At 40.0% G+C, this 16,687-nt stretch overlaps 2 pseudogenes; both read left to right on the plus strand.

The window, feature by feature from the left end:
- Positions 1-213: 213 nt before the first annotated feature.
- Positions 214-3,195, plus strand: LOC148412999 (cytochrome P450 1B1 pseudogene; annotated as a pseudogene).
- Positions 3,196-4,016: 821 nt separating this feature from the next.
- LOC148413000 (cytochrome P450 1B1 pseudogene) lies at positions 4,017-6,518 on the plus strand (annotated as a pseudogene).
- The last annotated feature ends 10,169 nt before the right edge of the window (positions 6,519-16,687 follow it).

A 16,687-nucleotide genomic window follows, 5' to 3' on the forward strand; every position in this document is an offset into this window, starting at 1 on the left:
GCGCTCGTTTAGCGAGCGCACTCCCGTTATGACGCTCGCCTCTGAGAGCGCTCAGAGTCAGGGAGATCATGTAGAGGGGGTCTGCAGGACTTCCACAATGGGAGGAGTATGACATCTACTTCGAGCCCTGCCCACTCACAGCAAAATATATAAGGTGGAGGGAGGAATAGTAAGACACTCAAACCTTAAATCATCTGAAAAAAAAAAAGAAAGGGGAAAACTTTAGCCAAAGTCCGTTGAAGTAAACTGGCTGGCATTTGATGAACTTTTCTGAATTTTAGTCTCTAATTTGGGCACAATTTAAAAGCATATTTTAAATAGAGTTTTATACCAAAGACACCCCCCTTACTTCTTTTTCGAAGCAGTGTCTGAACATCTATCCCAATGGCAGTGGACCCTGACTTTGCTGTGAAGAGCAGCAGCATCATGAGAGAGTGGAGTGGACAGGTCCAACCAGCTCTTGTTGCATCCTTCATCTTCCTCTTCTGTCTGGAAGCCTGCCTCTGGTTCAGAAACCTGAGGCTAAAGAGAAGACTGCCAGGACCCTTCGCCTGGCCCGTGGTGGGCAACGCCATGCAGCTGGGCCAGATGCCTCACATCACCTTCGCCAAACTGGCCAAAAAGTATGGTAACGTGTACCAGATAAGGCTGGGTTGCAGTGACATTGTGGTCCTGAATGGAGAACGGGCCATCCGTCAGGCTTTGATACAGCACAGCAAGGAGTTTGCCGGGAGACCGAACTTTCCCTCCTTCCAGATGATCTCAGGAGGAAGAAGCTTGACATTTACTAATTACAGCAAAGAGTGGAAGGCGCATAGGAAAATTGCCCAGTCCAGCCTGAGAGCCTTCTCTTCTGCAAACAGCCAGACCAAAAAAGCCTTTGAGCAGCACGTTCTGGCTGAGGCGATGGATCTGGTGCGGGCGTTTTTGCAACACAGCACAGATGGACGGTATTTTGACCCTTCTCATGAGTTGACTGTAGCTGCCGCTAACGTCTTGTGCGCTCTTTGCTTCGGCAAACGATACGGGCATGACGATGCGGAGTTCAGGACCATGTTGATGAGGCTGGACAAGTTTGGAGAAACGGTTGGAGCGGGCAGCCTGGTTGATGTCATGCCCTGGCTTCAATCCTTCCCCAACCCGGTCCGGAGCATCTACGAAAACTTCAAGAACCTCAACGAGGAGTTTTTCGGCTATGTGACGAATAAAGTGGCGGAGCACAGAGAGTCTTTCGACCCAGATGTGACCCGAGACATGAGCGATGCAATCATCAATGTCATAGAGCATGTAAAAGACAGCGGCCTGTCCAAAGAGTTCGTAGAAGCCACGGTGACAGATCTGATTGGAGCAGGACAAGACACGGTATCCACCACCATGCAGTGGATCATGCTGCTGCTGGTCAAATATCCCGAGGAGCAAGCTAAGTTGCATGACCTCATAGACAAAGTGGTGGGTCCAGACAGACTGCCCTCAACTGAAGACCGAAGCAGCTTGGCATACCTGGATGCCTTCATCCACGAGACCATGCGCTTCACCAGCTTTGTCCCTCTCACCATCCCTCACTCCACCACCTCGGACGTCACCATCGAAGGTCTCAGCATCCCCAAAGACACGGTGGTCTTCATCAACCAGTGGTCTGTCAACCACGACCCCCTGAAATGGAAAGATCCTCATATCTTTAACCCTTCGCGCTTCATGGCTGAGAACGGGACCCTCGATAAGGACGTCATCAACAGCGTTATGATTTTTTCAATAGGTAAGAGGCGATGTATCGGTAACCAGATTGCCAAGGTGGAAGTGTTCTTATTCACGGCCGCCTTGTTGCACCAGTGTGCCTTAAAGAGCGATCCCTCTCAGCCCGTCACCCAGGATTGCTCCTACGGGCTCTCATTGAAGCCCCTCCGATACTGTGTCACTGCTAAGCTCAGAGGAAAGTTACTTGGCTTGGTTTCCCCAGCGTGAGCCGCATGCATCAGCAATGTGACTCAAGGCCAGCAGAGACTCCCTCACACTTCGAAACCAGTGACGTTAAAAAGTGCGCGCTAGCATACCTCCACAAAGTCCTATAAAATGTTCCTATTTAATGTATTTAAACATGCATTGGGTGTGTGCAGTCAAATGTGTAATTTTACACCGGGAGAGTTCTGGTCACTGGACCTTTGGCAGCAAAGCAAGAGGTTAAAAAAGTTCTCCAAATTTTGTACACAATGTTAAGAGTTAAATGTGTGTGTTTGCATGAAGTTGTAGGATCTGCACAGGGGCATCTATGGACTTTTTAATATCTATTAAAACTAACATGTTAATGTAAGAAATGCTTATGAATGTTACACTCACTGCTCTCATTGTAACATATTATACAGGACTGCAACTAACAATCATTTAAACAATTAATCCATCAATAATTTTGCGGATAATTAATCAGGACTAGGACAGTTTTCAAATTAAAATTGCTGATAGTTTTGTTTGTTTGTTTTGGTTTTCATGAACTGGTGACTAATTTGCTTTACTGGCATGTCAAAAAAATCAGCAATAATGTTGACCATTGTTATCCAAAGTAAAAGCAGATTTATGCAAATGTTTTCAATGATAATCACTCTGCTTTCATACATACAGGAAAAAAGAAATCTGAGAACCTTTGTAATCCAGAGACTGATATTCTGAGCGTTTGGGCAATTTTAAGTCTAAAAAATAATGATCAATTAATTTGTCATGTGACCGATTGTCAACTATAAATTGCACCTCTATTCCAAACTGTTCACTTTTGCAACATAGTTTTGTAAGTATTTAGGAGAATAATTACCGTAAGAATAAATGTTATTTGTCTTGTATCATCTACTGTATTCAAAGCATGTGAAGACATTGAATAAAGAGGGATGGTGAAAGAGAAAAGAGAAGTTGGAAGTGAAGAGGAAGTCTTTCATCAACATTCATCAGAGAAAATGTGCACGAACTTTTATGAAGCCAGTGTTCCCCCGAACACCGCCTGCCAAACACTGCTCCCACCAATGCACACAGCACAGATGTGCGCCATGTTTTTTTTCCCCATGAGGCATTATCATGATTATGTTTGTTTACAAATTTTTCAAAGCTACACGGATGTTCCTGCCGCCGTCTCACTCGGTGCTTGTGTAGCTTCTGCAACCCAGTAGGGGCTTCATGTGATAGCTTTAAATGATGACAAAATAAACTATATCAGAAATGAATACTGATTATCTTAATAAAAAGTTTTGAATATTTTGCGTGTCTGGGTTTAATTTCATGTTATTCTTTGTAATGAGATGAAATCCCAAAGTCGAGTCTTCTGTGTGAAGTTGCACAATGTATTATGTCTGCCATACAATCAAACATGTGGCAGCAAAATGATGCCACTATTGTCTATTTGTTTGCTATTAGATTTGTGGCTGCATGTAACCTGACCACCAGACAATAACTTTGCAATCTATTTTGTTGCAAAAGCACTCATTTGCACACATGCGACAAACTTGTGTTCCAAACTCTGTTTGAAATTAGTGCAATACAGACAGCAGACTTTTTTTTTAATTGACCACACATTACACAGGGTCATGAGATAGCATGTAGTTTGTATAATATCCACATTTTAAAACTTTTTATGGCAATGTATGTTTGAGAACAAACCTGCTAAAATGTATAATGTTTGAAGGAAAGCAGGGATGAGAATATATCAAGCAGCCTCCAAAACACACTGTGTAATTCAGTGAATTTATTTATATTTCATTTGGGTAGAAATATTTGATTCGTTCACAGTGTTTATCTCGTTCACACCATAAACCATAAATACCTAGTTTTGGCAACCGGGCGTATAAAGCATCTCCTGCTTAGCTGTCATTTTACAGGGGATGCTGCTGGAAGGAGCCCTAAGTTGGACTAAGGTCTGCAAACTGTGGTCAAAAAGGGAGGGGAGTAACCTTAAAAAAAAAATCACGGACCCCTCCCACCATAGGGATACATATAAGTGAAGGCTTGAATCTGCTTTCTTCTAAACAGGTCATCTGAAGACGAGTCGCGCCACGGCTGACTTCTCAGTCTAAGTGTGAGATCGTGAGCGCTGCTTTTATTTGATCGAGAATGACCTAACACAAGAAAGGCCTTGGCTGTGACTTCATTAACTGAAGAAGAATCTCCCAGAATGATTGGAAGTGAGCAGTCTTTTCTTTGGACGCAAAGGTGGACATCCAACAAAAGATAAGACGATGGCTCACATGGACGCGGAGTTTGCTGCGAAGGGCAGCAGCAGCACTGCTCGTGAGTGGAGTGGACAGCTCCAGCCTGCTCTGCTTACAACTTTTCTTTTTCTTATCTGCTTGGAGGTCGGCCTCTGGCTGAGGAACCTGAGGCTCAAGAAAAGACTGCCGGGGCCCTTCGCCTGGCCCGTGGTGGGCAACGCCATGCAGCTGGGCCAGATGCCTCACATCACCTTTGCCAAACTAGCTGAGAAATATGGAAACGTGTACCAGATAAGGCTTGGTTGCAGTGACATTGTGGTCCTGAATGGCGACAGGGCCATACGCCAGGCTCTGATTCAGCACAGCAGGGAATTTGCCGGCAGGCCCAACTTTGTGTCTTTTCAGTATGTGTCAGGAGGGAAAAGCCTGACTTTCACCAGTTACAGCAAGGAATGGAAGATGCACAGGAAAATTGCTCAATCCACCATCAGAGCATTCTCATCTGCAAACAGCCAAACCAAAAAAGCTTTTGAGTGGCAAATAACAGCCGAAGCCATAGAACTGGTCGATATTCTCCTTAAACGAGGTTCTCAGGGTCATTATTTTAATCCCGCCCACGAGCTAACAGTGGCTGCAGCCAATGTGATTTGTGCCTTGTGCTTTGGAAAACGTTACGGACACGACGATGCTGAGTTCAGGGCCCTTTTACAGAGGGTAAACGACTTTGGGCAGACTGTTGGAGCTGGCAGCTTGGTGGACGTGATGCCGTGGCTTCAGTCCTTTCCCAATCCCGTCCGCAGTGTCTTCAAGAACTTCAAACACCTGAACAATGAGTTTTTCAAGTTTGTTCAGGGAAAGGTAGATGAGCACAGAAAGACCTTCGATCCCGAGGTAACCCGGGATATGAGCGATGCTTTCATCGGGGTTATTGAGGAGAGCGAGAGTGACAAGGGACTCACTCAGGGCTATGCTGAGGGGACAGTGGCAGATGTCATCGGTGCAGGTCTGGATACTGTTTCCACCGCTCTTGACTGGATACTACTACTCCTGGTGAAATATCCTGAAATCCAACTGACACTCCAGTCGCTGGTGGACAAGGTGGTGGGTCCCGACAGACTTCCCTCTGTTGAAGACAGGTGTCACCTGGCCTATCTGGACGCCTTCATCTACGAAACAATGAGATTCAGCAGTTTCGTGCCAGTCACCATCCCCCACTCTACCACCTCCGATGTTACCATTGAGGGTTTACGCATTCCAAAAGACACGGTGGTCTTCATCAATCAGTGGTCCATCAATCACGATCCAGAGAAGTGGAAGGACCCGCAGAGCTTCGACCCCTCACGGTTCCTTGACAAGAGTGGCTCCCTAGACAAGGATCTCACCAATAACGTGATGATCTTCTCAGCGGGAAAAAGACGTTGCATCGGTGACCAGATTGCCAAGGTGGAGATCTTCTTATTCTTCGCAATCCTTCTTCAGCAATGCCACTTTGAGAAATGTCCCGATGAAGACTTGTCCTTAAATTGTGCCTACGGTTTGACATTGAGGCCTTTGGATTTCAAAATCACTGTCAAACCCAGGCGAGAGAACTTTTTCACAGAAGGTGGTCAAAAAGTTTAAGCTCACCTATGAGATAAGCTAAGAATTATTGTCACACCACAGAGAAATTCATGCAATAAGCTTATAATCTTTTACAGTACATTTCCAGACATCCCATGTCTTATATTTTAATTAATTTCTCAGAATGTTTGTATGAAGTAACCCTGTAGGTATTTACAGTATGTATGTACAGTATGTATGTAATGTATGTATATATGTACATATTTATGTATGTACTGTATGTGTTTATATACTCAGTAAGCATAGCACAGATATATCCCTGGCCACTTTATTAGGTCGACCTGCACACTATAATTAGGTATGTGACAACAAAAATTAAACTTTTTTTTATCAGCAAGACAGATGTCACAAAAAGCAAAACGTACAACAATGTACGTTTGTCATTATGGTTAGAATTTTGTCATATTAAAAAGTTATTCTTCTTATTGTATATCTCAGATCGAGATGTTTCGTTAATATCTTACAAAACACCCCGATCTGAGATATACAGTGTTAATTGAGTTAATCATCGCTTTGTAGTATTATCTTTATAAAGACATACAGTGTGCAGTAAACTGGTGTACCTAATTTTGTGGCCAGGGTACTAGCTAAACTATTTTATTTGATTTATACTTTGTGAATTGCATAGTCACGATCTACAATACTACATAAGAAAAGAGCTGCATATATTGTGCATAAACAGTTATTTCTTATAATAAACCTGACAAATATGTACTTTGGAGTGTGACTAAAACCACACAGGAAAAATAAACATCTCTGCTGACTTACAAGGGAAAGTGTTGAGTGTCATTGGGGGCAGAAAGGATAATAATAAAAAAAAAAGAAAGAAAGAAAAAAGTCTAGCGAGGTCAAAGAGATAATAATAACACCTCATGTCTGGCCTATGTTGTAAAAGATTCATATGCGTTACTGGCCCAGGTCGCTCCTGCCCTGAACCCTTACCAAGGGCATGCTGTGACTCTCTACTTCAGCCAGGCATTAATGTTTAATACAGGTCTCTCAGTCCATTTTTGTCTTAACCAGTTTGAGTTTTATATGCTTGCATAGAAAAAGGTTGAATTATTGCCGTGACTGATGAAGGAAGGCAGTCTGGGTCGTTTGACAAATGGAAGACAAGCAGTCCTGTCCAACACTTTAAGAAACTACAAAAGCTTTGATTGGCTGGCTCCTGCAAGTTATTTGGAAAAAAATTGAAAAAAAAAAACAAACTTTTGGCTGACTTTTGCATATGTCTTTCTGGTAGAACACTATCCCTATGTTTCTTTTTATTGTTGTTGAATCATGCAGGTGATTAATAACAAAGGTGCTTTTAAGAGTTTGGTCATATGACATTCACAAACTGGGCAATGATTGGTCAATCCCTGAGCTCTGAGCAACTGTGATGTCATTTTCAGTCAACAAGAAGTAGCAAGTAGCATGTTCACCTATGAAGTATAAAAACGGGTTGCTTTGGCTGCTAAATTAACATTCCATAAACACAATGTTAATTAGAATGTGTATTTAGACAAGTGGGAGTGCACAGCACATATTACAGTAACGAAAATGTTGGTGTTGATTTCCCTTATAAGATGAAAGTGAGCCTGTATGTATCCCTATAAGGCTGATAACAGCAGCTAAATATATTAATACTAAATTAAAGCCATGCAACCGTTAAAGAGCTTCTTTTTGATGTTTAAGGCGCTAACAGCTTTGGTTTCACTTTTGCTTACTCGCAGAAACTCCTAAACCAGCCGCTGTTCCAAATATGTCCTATCTTAAAGTACAGTCGGTCAATATTGGTTCGAGAATGGTTTAGCGGCTTATCGTTCTCATCAAAACTCGGACATTGGCCTTGCTTTACCTGCTGCCAAATCCACTTGAAGGAAGCTTGTTTTTGCTGACATTCTGTCTTATGCAAGCGCTCTCCATCATGTTCTCCCTTTGACACCGCAAGGACCTCAGAGGGAGGAACGGGCAGGCCGACCTCCCCGGTTTCCAACTTCCCAAAACATCCATGAAATCTGGTCTGTTGAAAAGTTCCCTTTCACCTCCTGAGTTTTTGCGCCACACACCCCCTGAAGCCTATGACCTGCAAATTTTAACTTGGGGGAAAAAAATATGTACAAGCAGACAGTTTTCTTTTTGGGGCTTACACACACGAGGCACATACACATTGCTGCGGAGTAACCTCCCACACGGTTGTCTCCGCTAACACCATTCCAGCGCGGCTGTCTGAGCTCTGCCAGTTTTTTTTTTTTTTTTTTTTTTTAAACACGCACGCTAGAGTCACTTCTAGATGACACGCAGTGGGGTAGAGTTATTTCTTCCCTCATCTTCTACTGGAACACATGCGGAAAATTGTGCCTGCGTATTGGCTCCTGTCTGTCAGTCTTTCCTACAAGGCTGCCCTCAACGGCAACGCATTCACCACAACTTCATTTCTTATCCAAATTGCTGCCGACAAAAGAAAATACAGCTGTAATTCTGCAAGTAACGAGCCAAAGCACAAACATCAAAACAGAATGAATCGCACTTTTGTATAAAAAAAGATGTAAATGTTATCCATAGCCTAACGCGTGGTACTGCAAGCTATGAGTTTAAAAAATAAGTGTTAAAAGTGTAAAGATAAGTGACAGTTACATCAGCATCGTGAATGATAATCATCATCAAGCGTATGCATTCAATAAGAATTACAGTAATTCTCTAAGTATAGGACACACCTGTGTATAGGACGTACCCTAAATTTTAGGGTCAAATTCTGATATTTTCTACGTTCATATCCATAAGTGTTGCAGGCGTGTTTCAGATTTCCCACATAGTGAGCATTCAATGAACGCAGCGCCAGTGTAACGTTGAATGCGCTCCAAGCTTTTGTTTTTCCTCTTCGCCGCAATGCAGCTTGAGTTTATTTTGCCATAAAAACTTCACGTTGCACACCATCCTTCTTCCACCAAGTTTATTATTGGGTGTGTATAAGGCAAAAGATTTCAAATGAATAAATGTCATTGGAATACCTTTTTGTGTTTTTGAGCAATTGCGCACAGCCTTGTGCCACTCTTAACTGAATCAGTTGGAGACATCGCAACCTTTACATGGTCCTCGCCGCTTTAATAACATTCCTGTGTGTGAACAAGAATGGACTCTAGCGTTGGTTCAGTCTGCTCGCTTCTTTTTTTGAATATAACAACATCAGCTAACACGAGCTGCTGTTAGCTGCAACAGGCACTTAATGCTAACAGCCAACTGAGGTCTGACCTTTAGCTCGTCTCGTTACAGTAAGGATTGTAAGACTACGACCAATTTAAAAATGTACATCTGTTCATCAAAACTCAGCTCACGTGGCTGACGGATCAATCTTCCTCAAAGGTCGTTGAACAATAAGGTTCAATATAAGGGCCGTGTCAATACTATCCACTCATATTACCATACTATATTAAGTTATCAGGGGAGCCATTAAACTGAACACCAAATTATCTTGCATTGCCACAAAATTATTTACAAGAAGTAAATATAACAAATACAACAACGATTACACACCAGGAGAGCATAAAAAAAGGAACATGACCACTAAAAATAAAATTAGCCATAACCAAAGCCATTTGATGGACATGACTATTTACAAATCCACCCATGAAGTTATTCGACTTTCAAAAAAACAGGTTGCATTCCTGCTTACAACTGAAAATGTTTTAACTACGTTAAAATATTTATATAGACTTACTGGAAAGCAATTATAAAATAATGTGTCCCTACTGAGTACCAAATAAGAGAAAACTTGAACGCATCATTAACATCACTGTTTTTCAACCACAATAAACATTTTGTTAAAAAAAAAAAAAAAGATATCAGCCTTTACAAAGATATACAACAAAAGCACCATTTGAACATTTGGAATAATAAAAAATTGGTAGCACAAAGAACCCTAAAATGACTATAGTCTTGCATTCCTCCATGAGAGTGATTTGCAAGGTTTAAAAAAAAAAAATCCCTTAACAAATCATAATTTGCAATCTGACCATAAACTCCATTGTTTTTGTGTGATGTTCTTTTGGTTACCCTCCAACAAAACAATTCCTCTGTTTCCCTTCTTGTGGGATTATGTTATTATTATTATTATTATTACTATTATTATTATTATTATTATTATTATTATTATTATTATTATTATTATTATTACGTTGTTGTTATTATTTTGGCATGATATGTCTTTAACACTGAATTAAAAAATGTTTATATTGTTGTCTGCTTTAATCTATATGTTCTACGGCAAGTCAAATAAACAATAAACTGTCAAATTATTCCTGTTTTGGAAGTCAACCAGTGCTGAAGCTGACCCGAAGTGACCCGTATTAGCAAACATTCACCCAGCTTTAGGGGCGGGGCACCCGAGTAGCTTTTCTTATAAAGTCACACGTTGTGTGGTTTTGTCCGTCACAGCTCTTTCCATACTTTCCTAACTATTATTTTCACGTGGCGTGGAAGAAACCGGTCCATGTTGGGCAGTGTGGCCAAATGCTAACATGAACTCTGTTTGTCAATGTTTAAGTGGTGTGTTTCTTCTTTTCATTGGTATGGAAACATAGCAACAATGTTGCCATTAACACTGACCGACCGCATCATTAAGGACACTTGCCAATGGAAGCCAATACACAACCTCAAAATGATGAAAGGTGGTTACTTAAGTTGAGGCTAGTTTTGCATAGAATATTACAAAATTCTTTTTATAGATCTTTTTTCTTCTCTTGTGACCAAGTTCAGATAAAAAGTTTCTCAATCCGATGCAGTTCTACAAAAGCAGCTACTTACTATACTATACTATACTATACTACTTACTATACTGTATATGCTTGTTTCTTTGAAAATAAAAATTGAGATATTGCTACAGTATTTTGAATGTTGTGAAAATCCTAGTTGTGAGAAAAACGTGATTAAAGTTTTGGCACATTCATCCGCATTTGTCTTATTTAAAACAAATTACAATAAAGAACTAATATGGGCCTATATCACTATGTGTTTCTGCTTCCTCAGGTGAACACAACTTCATTTTTTTTTTACACCCCAAACCTACGACAGAAAAGGAATTCGACAACTCACCCACTCCCAAATAATTGATGACTCTGGTTATCTCCTAATAAATCTTCGTGGAACTGTAAAGCAGGAGCGCCTGGTGGTCCAGCAGTGTTGAAGGGCCGTCAATCTTGCGCAGTGTCAGAGAAGGAAGGAGTTAACCCAGATCATGATGAATTGCCAGCTCCACTCCTTTGGACAATCACAGTGGATTGTGTTCAAGGAAAGCAGCAGGTGGCTGATGTGTTTTGAAATACGTTTTGGAATTTTTGGTGAGTTTATAGCTCTCTAGGTTATATCACATTACAGAACAACATTGAGAAATTCTCAAAAGAGTGATATCTCCTCCCATATTGATAATTTAAAGTTCTGCAAATCATCAGCTGACAAGGTTGATGAATTACACTTACTGCGGATGTTGAAAGTGATTTGAGTCGCTGTGAATAAAATTAAGGTACCAAATTATTTTTACAGTGCAATTATCAATATGGGAGGAGATATCACTCTTTTGAGTATAAGATTTAATCATTTGTACGCACATATTTAACTGTAAAGTTTAAAATATGGCTGTTTTAAAATGTTTAATTTCAATCAAGTAATTGTATAGTTTAAGATTTTTTTTAGCTTGTCAAATAAAGGGCACAATACATAATTGATATCTAAAGATCTCTCAAATTTTTTGAGTGCTTGAGCACCCTCAAAAATTAGCTAGCCATGCGTATGTGACAAATAACGTTAACCCATTCAATCCCATATATGCCTTTATAGATACTTCTTTACAGTATTTTTTTGTTATTCAGATAAAGGTGAGTCTGAAAAAAATTGCACTGAATTAGTTATGCATCATCAATTTTTAAATTACATTTTTATGTATATAATATGTAAATAAATAATGAAAAACACAAAGCAAAGACAAAGTCAATAAACACAGCTCAAATTTTATGTATTTTACACAAAAGTCTTTGTAAAATCTTTTTGAAAAACATATAAATATATAAAAAAAAATGTTTTTATTTATATATATATATATATATATATATATATATATTTTATATATATATATATATATATATGTATATATATATATATATATATATATATATATATATATATATATATATATATATATATATATATATATATATAAATATATATATATATATATATAAAATATATATATATATATATAAATACAAAAAAAATATATATATATATATATATATATATATATATATATATATATATATGTATATATATATGTATATATATTTTTTTTATAAATACGCAATTTATGATAAATGTGTTGCGGCATCAAGACATGGATTATTTATGGACTGCGATGGAGGAGTTTCAGCATGTGTCATAACATAGTTTAGTTTCAGGGTGTCCTCACATATGTAGTGGATACCTCGGCCCCTTAGCAAACAAGCCACCAATAACTCATCGCCTCGACTGCAGCATAAGCGTTCCCCTGTCTGTCACTTTCACGCTACTCTGCTCCAAGCTCTCCTCTCAGCAATGCGTGGAGCCAGACCAAAACAATTCAGCAATAAGCTATTTGCATCTGCAGCGTTTAATTTTCGCTTATTTTCACATTTTCCTTTTGTCTTTTCCTATTGCCTGACAGAATTCCCGCCACTAGCTGAGGGAACAACGGCTGACCACTCCACTGAAAATATGTCGCTCTGTTAAGACTTAAAACATGCAGGCATGTTGTTGACAGTATGAGTGGTTTTATTTCAGAATGACTATGGAATCACAATTTTACTTCACTTTCACTTTACTGTGCTTATTTTTGATGGTTGACTAAAAAAGATCCCATCATATAGGGAAATAACATACTGCTTTTCAACATGTTCAATGAGTACTACTCATATGTACCTACACAGCATAATTGGTCAATTGTATAATATTTCCGCAGATTCCCTGGCAATGTCTGCAGTAGCTTTTCCTGTTTAGGCTTATGCCCCAAAACGCTTTGGGGTTAGGGAAATATTATGGCTTGGTTGTCTTGGTTGCAGTAACAACAAGAACTACAAACAAACAGCTCCTCTTGCATTTAATAGCCATGGGTTTTGTCGAAAGTGCACGTTATTTTACAGCCGCAGACGATGTCTCCTCTTTCGGTGCGGCCAACGCCTCGCTCTCGATATTTCTTTTTCCCTCGAGATGCACCTGAACCGTGCACTGTCCGCTGAACATGAAGTCATGAGGAACCATAATGTACAGCACCTTACTTTATTCAGCAAGCAGCGAAACCAAAAAAAAAAAAAAAAACAAGCTACTCTCACTAGACACCAGCTAAAACAAGAGCTGTAAAACAAAATTCTGACGCTACAAAGTCAAGTGTTTGTTTTGGTTCGTTCAGTGCCACATGCAGTGGTCCAAAGTCAAAGAAAAAGTGAAAGAAAAATGCTTATACTTTGTGACAGAAATTGATTTTCTGGTATTTCATTTTTGACTCCGTATTTTTTTGAAATGTACTTTCTAAACCTTACTTTGCAAAAAATCATTCATGACTTGAGATACTTGTTGCAGCAAAAACGCGAATTGAAACCTAACCCAAGGAGCATCAACAATGGTGGCAACAGATTCAAGAGATTCGAGATGCAACAAATAATAGATAAATCAGCAACTAATTGATTACTAAATGAAAACCTGTCCATTCTCAGATTCCTTTGACACTCTATGAAAGCAGACGGATTAGTATAGTGTGATTTGGCATAAGGCAATAGTAAACACCTGCTTCAACTTTGGAAAAACAATGATAAACATGTTTGCCAATTTTCAGACATTAAAAACTTTCAGTTAGTGAAATATCTGTACTGTCAAATTGTTAAAAAATAAAGGGATGGAAATTAAATTGTCCTTTTAATCGATTCATTGATGAATCGACAACATAATAGATGTATTTATTTATTTAAGGACTACTACTACTATTACTACTTCTTCAACTATTTATTATTCATTTAATAATAAATGTTCTTCCAACAAAATCACACATATTGTATCAACTCAAATACATCTACGTTTGATCCTCATCTCAGTCATTGCGCAATTCCGAGGATCTTCGTGAAGGACTCCATCTAAGAGGGAGTATGGAAGCCATTTAGGATGCATAGAATACATCTCACAAAACCACTTGAGCTACGGCGGAGGTGTGGATCATAAAGAATAACAGAGTGAGGATGAAGTATGCTTATGGGGATGATAGTTGCGAGGGTTTAGAGACGGCGCTGACTCCGCCTGGCAGCATGAGATGCCTTGGCTCGGGTTCTACGCTCCTCCAGTGTGAGAAGCCCAGCTCTAATCCTCCGAGGGAAAAACTGAGGAGACACCAAAGCTGATCGCGCTTTGACTATTTATGTGGCCTTATTGTGTCCACCAAAGTAAGCCAAAGGAAAAATATGACATGTCAAAGCCATGCAGTGCCAATATCTGTCATATGCAAAAATAGCTTTACGCTTAGTTATTTATTACAACCAGATCATCAGCAACAACCACTTAAGATTTTGGATTCAACTGTTGAATGAAGAACAGTATAATAGATGACAACAAATACACATTACAGCATAATGTGTGACTTCATAGTACTGTGTAATGCTTTCATTTGGGCCTGTGCCAGACCCCCACACAGCAACAACACAGACATTCAGGTGCATGTTGCACAGCACGTAGCAGAGACTAGATTACCCATTTAACAATGTCTACGTAAATTCGTAATCATAAATAGTTGCGTGTGCTGTTTAGGCTAAGAAAGGAACATACAGCATGCCTATACATTAGTTTAGTTTTCCATGTATTTTTCAAGCAAACCCAATCTTTTTCACTCTAGGGGTTGTCTGTGCTGCTTTTTTTTTATTTTACATGGTATATCCTACTGTGAAATGACTATATTTGTTTCCACTCAAAACTGAGCAAAAATTACAGTCAGATTTACTCTCTGAATTTTACTTACTTCCAAGAGTAAAGTTTACTTTGGAATTTCATTCTGTTTAGACTGGGACCAATATAGTAGTCTTTTTACAGTAGAATGTACTGTGTAGAGTCTGAAAAACATTTCTTTTTTAGAGGTTTTTTTTTTTTTAAAGCCACATTTTTCAGGCATTGATTGCTCACAGCTCAGGTTAATTAGTTACAGGTGTCAGGACATCCTGGACAATCATGCCAAATTGTTTGAGCTTCAATTAAAAATAAATGGATAAATAATAATAATGCAGGAGTATATAGTATGCAGGACTTCAAAATGTTTTGACCTCAAGAGGTCACAGTTCTTTTGCAGCAGCGAGTTGGGTATGTGTGTGAGGGTCAATTGCTTCGTGTGTAGGTGCGAGTCATCAGCTGTTTTTTTTTCCTCTACTTTTCTTTCGGTTGCGTTCGTCTGCTTCGCTCAGAGTGCAGTGGGCTAATCGTTACAGCAGGTCCCTCCACTCAAAACAAAGGTCATCAATGACACATTGTTGCCAATTTGGTACTGTCAACTGGTGCCCGTGGCGAAACGAGACTTACGAAAACTCCCCTCGCGCCACAAAAAAAAAAAAACAGCGTAATCCAGAGCGCACCCTAGAGACGGGAGTCGGGGTGTCTGCTCCAATTCTCCAAACCAGCATCACATTGCGGGGAGAAACCATTTAGCCAACGCTGGACTTTGGCTGACTCTCCAGTAGCACAGGCGTCGCGGCATACCACCGCAACCCTCCCCGCTCTATTCCATTTACTCCTCCCACGCTCACTCCCACCCCCCGCCGTGTTGTCTGCCAGGAACGGAGACGTATGGGTCTCTGCTGAGAACTGCCTCCAAGGTAGCCGTCCTTTCCTCTGCCAGCAAAAATAAGGCCTTTTGCGCTCTCTTTCACTCTCTCTCACCTTCTCTCCATCCCGCCTTTCTGCATCACAATGGCCAAAAAGCTGCCAGGAGCTGCAGCCAACAATAGTTCAATCCACGTTGCCCCCATTTTCCCTTTTGGCTTCTGGACGTGGCCCAGTAGAATTTATATAGAAAGGGGCCCACCGATTTTGTGTTGTCAAAAATATGTTACTATGAACACACTGGAGCATTTGTTGCCTGCGTTGTTGTTACTTTGACAGAATGAGTCCAAGACAGCGCTTTAAAAAGGAGACTTAGCCAAAGTCTTTAGCACAGATGTGAGATAAGAATATACAAATATCAGGGCGTAGAAATACGTCAGATACTTACAAACACACACACACACACACACACACACACATAAAATAAGGGTTGTAGGAACATGTAATTGACCTATTCAGGCTGTAAGGCCTCCAGCTCTAATGGTAACAGCAACAACAACATGCTTCAAAGTAAACTTTTTCCTAACTTTGACCTGAATCCAATCACGATTCCAAATTTTTAATCCCCAGGCAGCCACTTTTCAAAATCATGACAAGTGTACCTAAATTTGGACGCTATTTGTTATTCCTGGGACATGGGATCGTTCCGAGGATTGCTGGAAAAAAAGCAGCGCAGAAATTTTGAGGCTCAGATGGGAAAACGAAAGATAAATGTTCTGCAAAGTTCTATCCGTTCAATTGTTTCTACAGCACTTTTCCTCATTAGTTTTGAATAAAACCGAGACCATATTTCAACTTTCTATCTCAAGAGGAGGGGTGCACTTGCGACTGGTTGGCACTCAATCGTGGGCACTGACGAGACAGCTGCAAAACCTGATTTTTGGCATCAATGCATTGATAAGAGGAATCTTCGCTGCAGCCTGTGGATCCCCGATGATTACTATGCATCCTTGCTTCCTCACTGGACGTGCAAACATTTAGGAGCTTGCTTGTTTCCTCCCCAACAGAGCAGCTGAGAAAACAGCACT

The sequence above is a fragment of the Hippichthys cyanospilos genome, chromosome 14 (genome assembly GCF_059441005.1).
Source record: "Hippichthys cyanospilos isolate Australia breed blue-spotted pipefish chromosome 14, RoL_Hcya_1.0, whole genome shotgun sequence".
Lineage (NCBI taxonomy): Eukaryota > Metazoa > Chordata > Actinopteri > Syngnathiformes > Syngnathidae > Hippichthys > Hippichthys cyanospilos.